This window comes from Aplidium turbinatum, chromosome 1, assembly GCF_918807975.1.
Source record: "Aplidium turbinatum chromosome 1, kaAplTurb1.1, whole genome shotgun sequence".
Taxonomy (NCBI): domain Eukaryota; kingdom Metazoa; phylum Chordata; class Ascidiacea; order Aplousobranchia; family Polyclinidae; genus Aplidium; species Aplidium turbinatum.
Genome location: NC_137472.1, coordinates 13,519,964 through 13,528,956, shown reverse-complemented (window position 1 = coordinate 13,528,956; position 8,993 = coordinate 13,519,964).

Sequence of the window (8,993 nt, the reverse complement as noted above, 5' to 3'; positions counted from 1 at the left end):
ATTTGCGTGCTCAGGTTGATTTTGCATAAAATAATGTTTTTTATTTCATATTATATTAGTTTCGTATTTTGATTGGGCCCTTCATGGGTATGCTCTTTTTTATGACTACAGAATTTTCAATTTTTTACTTTCAGGGGGCCTGACAAAATGTTTAAATTTGCGTGCCAAGGTCGATTTGCATGAAATATTATTTTTTATGTTAATTGTATTTCGATTGGGCCCATCATGGGCATTCTTTTTAAAAAACTACAGAAAACATATATTGCAGTGTGAATGAATATTTCAGTTTATTTCAATGTTTTAATTTCAGTGGTGTTTCAATGTGAATATTTGGGTGTGTACGGTATGTTTTAATAAGCAATTGATTGATCAGGTTAGGTTACAGTCATTACACAGAAGGTATTTCATGCATTTTTCTGACATCTTGTCAATTTATGACACAAGCAAGCAGCAGTGACAGTTATGTGTAATCATGTTGAACTGGTACAATTTTATTTGTAGATAATCTTGTTTAGAGTGATATTTTAAGAGTTCAGAAAATAGTAAACAGTAGGTACCGGTATTGAAATATTGTTCGAATTGCTTAGCAAGAAGTTGTTACTGTCACTTTTTCAGTACAAAAATGCTCAAGTGTTTTTTTTGGATACTAATTATACTAAAATCATGGAGCTTCTCTAATATAGCCTGAGACATTACAGTATTTTTGAGTTTTTAGGACTTGAATGATGTTGCTATATTGGAATGCAAGCAAGTTTCGTGGAGGCAGTGCTGGAAAATAATTTTGTCCTTGTAGCAGGGCCAAATGTTATAGCAGTCTAACAAAAATCAAAAAAAAGTTAAAAGATTAGTGAAAGTGTGATTTGTTGAGTAAAAAATCATAGATCTTTACTTCTGTTGAAATTGAAGTACAGTTTCTTTTAACTCTAGACAGAATCAGAAGTGTCCTAATTGCAATGCAACTTACTTTTTTCAGCACTGCAGAAAGGTGTTGATTTTTAAAAATATGCTTAGTATATAAACAAATATTTTTTTATATATCTTTTCCTTATATATCTTTATCTTTTCCTATATATCTTATCTATCTTTTCCTTTTTCCTTTTCATTTGTTTTCACTAGGCCTAAGTATTTCTTAGCAGTCTTCTCCAGCCAGGCCAATCCAATCTTACTCTTGAATTTCAGGAACAGTGTCAATATTGACTCAAAACAGCCATTCTGTAGTTATGCAGGGTATTTGTAAAGGTATCGATACATAGTATAGTGATAGATGTAGGTATATTTACATTGATAGGACTTGAAAATAGAAATATATTCAACTTTGTTTTCTACTGACCGCTTGCTGTAGAAATGAAGAGAAAGAGAAAGTGACCCTCAATCGTGCTTGAATGCAGTTTCACTCAAACAAGCAAAGAAAACTAAAGGAGTAAAAATAAGAAGCAGCCTATTGATCCTGAAATGAAGTTGGTATATATATATATTTCTTAATGTCATGAACAATAGCAATGCATTCATCCAAGTTTGGTCTCCTAGTCTCTGCTGATTTTAAGGTCAGAAATGATATTGTACGGTATGTTAATGTAAAGCTGTATGCACACATATGCAATGCTACATATGTATGTCAGCCATGCCGGATAGTGTTGCCATTTTTATCTTCAAAGTGGATATTTTTACCCACTTTTTGCCATGGTTACAATCAGATGTTGCCAGAGTTAGGAAGGGTTAAGGTAAGGGTTAGAGTTAGGAATAAGGTTAGGGTTTTGATCTTTGCCCAGGACTAAAAAAAAGTTCAAAAATATGATACCGTACAAGTTTTTGTTTTCAACAGCTATAAACTTTTCCTCAAATTTGGGCAGAATTCCTTATCTGGCAACACTATTGAGGCTATATTTACACTACATAGTGTAACTATAGCCACAGCCTTTTATCTTTGTGTATACCTAGTGTGTATCTGTGAATTTAAAGTCATAAACACCAGTAAAATACTGCATTCTTTGTGAAATGGTGGAGTGTTAATACTTTAACCTGATGTATTCTTTGTATTATTTTTTAAACAGGTCTGGTTTTAAAATAAAAACACTGTGCGGAACACCATGTATGCATTGGCCTTGTGGATTAATGCGCACCGCAAATTTTGCTTGTGATTTGTGAGATATCATGCGACATGTCGCGTTGGGGGGCCCGGCAGCAACATCTGCACCGGGGCCCGGCAGGGCTCTTGGAGGCCCTGGCCACATCAATTGGTTAATAGTTATTGAAGGTATGTTGAAAGGAAAGAATTAGTGCAGGAGAAGGAGAGGAACTTGGGGAGATGATTGGGAACTTGTGAAATATTGGAGAAGCTAAAAAGTAGCGGAAGAACGTGACATGTGGAAGCCTTTTGCACATGATTATAATGATAGTAGCCTACACAATAAGCTTACATCACAATGACATACAATTTACATAAATAATGCTTACTGTTGAACAACTTAATATGATTAGCCAGGAGCAGTGAAATACCATTTGGTCATCATGTCATCTGCTTTCAATGTAGGCTAATGAGTTTATATTGTATAGTTATTGTGCCGTTATGTCCGTGTTGAGACGCGCATGGTTACGTCCTAACTACACACTTGGAAGGCCTTTGCGTACTATTATTGATGCGCGTACCACAGGTTAAAAACTACTGCACCAGATTATCAATGTAGTTTAGGTAGATATAGCCTGCACAAACTGGGGTGGTAAAAGGATAAATTCTCATCGCCAAAGTCTCACACGAAGAATGACATTCTGTTAGGTGGCGATAGAGAATCAAAAGCAGGAATAAAAGATTGTCCAATGAAAGCTCGAGACAAATTTGAACTCGCTCTTGGTACCGCTTCCATGCTGCGAATGCATGGAACAGATAAGCAATACTGCCTCATGTGGATTTAACACGCTCCACTGATTACTGCACTGTGCCGATCAAACCATTCATTATTATGTGATGTTTACAGCTGTGGTAGGTCACCAGATTTTAGAGTAAATGAATCTGCCTTCATCTTGATTTACGAAGAGCCCACAAAGATCAACTTACCGTTACACGTAAGTTATGAACATTACATGGTGTCAGAGTGAGATAAGAAGTTGGTAGACGTTAATTTGGACTGAAGTTGTCCAACTGGAGTGACCAGTACGTTTTGCGCTAGTAATCCGTACATTGTAAAAAACATGTCGGAGTTAAGGCAACCAAAGGAAATGAGCTTCTCTGTGACAAATATTGCAGAAGCATGGCGCAAATTCGAGCGTGCATATCGAGTGTACCACGTAGCAGCTGAACTCACCAAAAAGGCACAGGAAGTCCAGATAGCCAATTTTTTGAATGCGGCTGGGGCTGAGGCCCAGGAAATTTTTGACAATTTCGTGTTCTCCAATGAAGAGGGAGACAAGAAAGATATTCTAGAAGATGTCCTAAAAAAGTTTAAGACCTACTGTGAGCCACAAAAGAACGAAATATTTGAAACGCATCGCTTCCAGCAGCGCACACAGCGGGAAGGAGAAAGCGTTGATTCATGGATCAATGACTTAAGAACCATTGCCACAGGATGTAATTTTGAGACTGTACGCGAAAAAGAGCGAAACTTAAGAAATCAAGTAGTGTTTGGTGTGCAGGACTCGCATGTGAAAGAAAGGTTATTGCAAATGCCTGATCTAACATTAGCTAAAGCACTGGACATATGTCATGCGGCAGAAGCCAGCAAGGATCACATGAAAGTAATGAATTCTGCAAACGGACATGCTATCAATGCTGTGAGCAAGCACAGTACTAATACTAGGCACAATAATTTTAAACGTGCAGTAGAAAAAACTGATTATAGGCCTACTAAGTGTAAATATTGTGGTGGTAAACATGCTCCTAGAAAATGCCCAGCTTACGGCAAAGCGTGCCATAAATGTGGTGGACGTAATCATTTTTCTAGTGTTTGTAGGAGATCAAATGACAGTGCGGCAAGACATGTACCCGTGCATGAAATTGAAGCACAAAATGAGGATGTAGGTTTCCTGAGAATCTCATCAATTAACAGTAACGAAGAGTTTACATCCAGAATGAAAACTCATCTTACCGTTATTGATGGAGATAATCACAAATTTTCTGTCTTGTTTAAACTAGACACAGGAGCCGAAGCCAACGTGATACCGTTGAAATTGTTTAGTGCCATGACTGGCCAAGTACTAACTAAAACCAACACTAAGCTTTGTGGTTTTGGAAATCTAAATGTGAAGCCTTTAGGCACTACTGTGATTAAATGTGCAAATAAGAACGGTGATTACTTTGATTTATTGTGCTATGTTACTGATGTTGTAAACTTATCGATAATGGGTGAATCATCGTGTGCGAAACTTAATTTAGTTAAGCGAGTGGATGTATGTAGTGAACCCTTATCACGTGACAGCGTAAACACTAATTATGCTAATGTTTTCACCGGCGTTGGTACCTATGCAAAGGAGTACCACATTCAGATAAAGCCTGATGCACAACCTGTAGTTCAACCACCCCGTAGAGTCCCATATGCAATACAGCCCAAACTGAAAAGCGTCCTGGACAAGCTTGAAGAGGATGACATCATTGCGAATGTAGACATTCCAACAGAATGGGTGAGCAACTTGGTGGTAGTTGAGAAGAAAAACAAAGACTTGCGTATATGCTTAGACCCCAAACCACTTAATGCGGTTATCATGCGCGAACGTCATAACATCCCGACGCCAGGAGATGTACAAGCAAAGTTATCAGGGAAAAATGTTTTCACTGTTATTGATATGAAGAATGCGTATTGGCATGTGAAGCTGAGTGACGAATCATCCTATCTCACAACATTTCACACGCCATGGGGTCGAAAGAGATTTTTAAGAATGCCCTTCGGTATTTCATCCGCCAGTGAAGTTATGCAGAAACGAAACGAAGAAACGTTTGGCGACTTACTGGGTGTACATGTTATTGCTGACGACTTGATTATCGCAGCCACTGATGAAATACAACATGACGAAATTCTTCGAAGTGTGCTCAACAGAGCACAGGACAAGGGTGTGAAATTCAACAAGGACAAGATTCAATTTAAAGTCAGTACTGTTGAATACATGGGAAATTTCGTGTCACAAGATGGGTTGAAGCCAGACAACAAGAAAGTATCTGCCATTGCAGACATGCCTCAACCAAACGATATTGCATCTCTGCAAAGATTTTTGGGAATGACAAAATATTTATCGCAGTACATACCGAATGAGTCAACGATTACAGCACCCCTTCGTGAACTTTTAAAGAAAAACGCTGAATGGAAATGGACAGATGAACACGACAAAGCGATGACACACTTGAAAACTGTGTTAACAAGTAAGCCAGTTTTATCGTTTTATGATGTAAACAATCCGGTAACAATTCAGTGCGATGCATCACAGAGTGGGTTAGGATCTTGTTTATTGCAAAAGGGTAAGCCTATTGCATATGCGTCCAGAACAATGACATCAGCCGAAAAGAATTATGCACAAATTGAAAAGGAAATGCTTGCCATTGTGTTTGCAACCGAGAAATTCCATCAGTATGTGTATGGAAAAGAAGACGTGACTGTTGAAAGCGACCACAAACCGCTGGAAACAATCATGAAGCAACCTTTAAACAAGGCTCCACCGAGACTTCAAAGACTGATGCTGAGATTGCAACCATATGATCTTCGAGTAAAATTTGTACCAGGAAAGTACATGTATATGGCTGACACGTTATCGAGAGCATATTTACCGGAGACATCAGACAATGCATTGAATGAAGAGCTTGAGTATGTTATACACTCACTGATTACAAATTTACCTGTTTCTTCTCCGAAACTTGAAAAATTCGACAATTCGACAAACTTGAAAAATTCGCCTCCATTGCACTTCTCTGAAGGCATTGTTTTTTCAAATGAACGTATTGTTGTTCCTTCTAAGTTACAATCTGAAATGTTGACTTTAATTCATGAAAGCCACTTAGGTGGTGAAAAATGTAAATCTAGGGCAAGAGAACTGCTTTATTGGCCTGGAATGTGTGCAGACATTGAAGATGTTGTTGCAAACTGTCAAACTTGCGGCAAGTATCAAAGATGTCATCAGAGAGAACCATTAATCTCTCATGTGATTCCGAATGGACGTTTTATTAAAGTTGGAACGGACATAATGACTCTTAACAATGTTGATTATCTTGTTGTAGTAGATTATTACTCCAAGTACCCTGAAGTAGTGAAACTTGTGGATAAAACTGCAAAAAGTGTTGTTAATGAATTGAAACAAATTTTCTCACGTCATGGCATTCCTGAGGAAATTGTGTCGGATAATATGCCATTTGGTAGTAAAGAGTTTTTACAATTTGCCAGCAAATGGGGTATTAAGTCCACAACATCTAGCCCTGGTTTTAGTCAAAGTAATGGCCAGGCTGAAAGAACTGTCCAAACTGTCAAAAATTTGATGAAAAAAGCGTATGATGATGACACTGATCTGTATATTGCATTGTTAGAGTATCGTAACTCGCCTATTGCTGGATTGCAGTATTCACCTGCACAAATGTTGATGAGCAGAAGACTACGTACAAAATTGCCTATCGCGACGAAGTTGCTTGTACCGCAAATTGTTGACGCTTATGATGATTTGTGTAACCGGCAAAGTCGTCAGAAACACTATTATGACCGTGGAACTAAGTCATTGCCTGTATTGAAAAAGGGAGATGAAGTCCGTTATCGTAAAAACAATTATTGGGAAAAAGCTATGGTAAATAATGAAAGAGATGAGCCTCGTTCGTACGTCATTGAGAATTCTCATGGACAAATTAGACGAAACCGGCGTGATTTGTACAAAGCTTGTAATTCAACACCTGTACGTAACTATGATTATTTAGATGACATAGTTTCATCCAGCTTCCCACACAATGCTCAAGTGTCATCCACACAGAGCAACCTAGTGTCCCCACCAAATGAAACTACTCCGCAGGTTGTTGAGAATACTCTTAATCGCACGACACGATCTGGCAGACATATTAAGACACCTGCGAGATATCGTGATTGAATTATTTATACCGTGCTTGTGATTTGTTATCAGTTGTGAATGTCATTAGTAATGCTTAAGAACATCCTGCAAGAAGGGAGGTGTAACAGATAAGCAATACTGCCTCATGTGGATTTAACACGCTCCACTGATTACTGCACTGTGCCGATCAAACCATTCATTATTATGTGATGTTTACAGCTGTGGTAGGTCACCAGATTTTAGAGTAAATGAATCTGCCTTCATCTTGATTTACGAAGAGCCCACAAAGATCAACTTACCGTTACACGTAAGTTATGAACATTACAGGTGTCGTAGGCAGGGGCAGCGGGCCCCCATAACCTCCATTTTTCTGTGGAGTGGGGGCAGGGGGGAACTGGTGCCATTTTAAGGTCGCGTAATCTACTGCACATTTTGCAATAACAATTTCTGCTATTCGCTTTTAGCCTAATTATAATCTTTTATTTTTGTCTCAAAATAATATCCACCATACAAAATTCTGTATCACAGTTGGTTACATCATTATAACATAGCATGATGTCATTGGGCCATTGTTCTTTATATACCGGACACTTATTGTATCATTAGGCTACTCGATAATGAGCTGATAGATGAGCATTATCGCTAGGCCTATACCTTAGCCAGAGGTGGGCAAAGTTACTTTCAAAAGTAACTGAGTTACAGTTACTTGGCCAAAATAGTAACTGAGTTACCGTTACAGTTACCGATTTCAAAAATGTAACTAGTTACAGTTACTAGTTACTTTCAGTTACTCATAAATCTCAACATAAACGCTGTAATCCAAATTTAAACAAACAATTATTTGCGGGAGGCGCATCCATTCTCCTCAACATTTATTAGGTGTATCACGCACCCTGTGGTGCAAATTCTTTTCTAGTTACGCAGTTGCCTTTTCCTAATGTAGTTTGTTTTCCGTTTGTCTGTTTTCCACACTATTGCTTATAATCGTTGCGTGTTTCTTGATGCTTATAGTCAGTTAGTTATAGTTACTTTCAAAGAGTTTAAATTTATTACAATTTATACATATTTTCAGATTCCTGATGAGGGCTTAAGTTAAGCCGAAAACGTTTGACTGTTAAACTACTTGTAAATATGTAAACTATATTGTTGTAATGCTCAACCCTGTGGTATTGTTGTGTTTTGCCTGTCTTTGGTACAAAAAAGAAAACTCTCTTCCGAAACTATATTCTCTTTAAATTCTCGAAACAAAGGAAATAATTTGTTTTCCCTGCTATGACTCGAAGTTACTTAGACATCGACTTCCAATTTTGAATCGAGAAAACAATGATGTAATAAGGTTGCGAACAGTGAACGTAACACCGAGACTCCGGGTCCTAAATACTCCAAAAATACAACTCCTGTACACCTCTGGCAGCTATACGACAAGCATGAACTGAGCTATCAAGTGTTGCCAAACACTTTTGCTAAACATTGCATAGAAAGTCACATATTAATCAATCACCAAAAGCAATTAATTTAACCAAATCAGTTCTCAAAAAGCGCTAAAAAAGAGCCAAATCGCCAAACCATAAATATGAAGCCAAACGTCTTAAAAAAATCGTCAGATTTCTGGATTTTGGCGATGAATTTGCCAATATGGCAATTCTGCTCCATAAGATCACAAAACAAGAGCGCCGCGCATGGGCAGTGCTGCTCCGATACAGCTGCGAGAAGAATGCATTATTGAGCAACGCGTAGCAAACACGCATAAAGCATGACACAAACATGTGCAGAGTATAATGGACGGCAATTAGAAACATAAATTTCAATACAAAAGTAACTTGTAACTGTAACTGTTGAAAAAGTGCTAAAATAGGAACTAGTTACCGCGTTTCGTTACTTTTGGAAAATGGTAACGAAGTTACCCTTACAGTTACTCAAAAAGTAACTAGTTACTTTTGTAACTAGTTACTGCCCACCTCTGACCTTAGCCTATCTTAAAACTTTAAAAA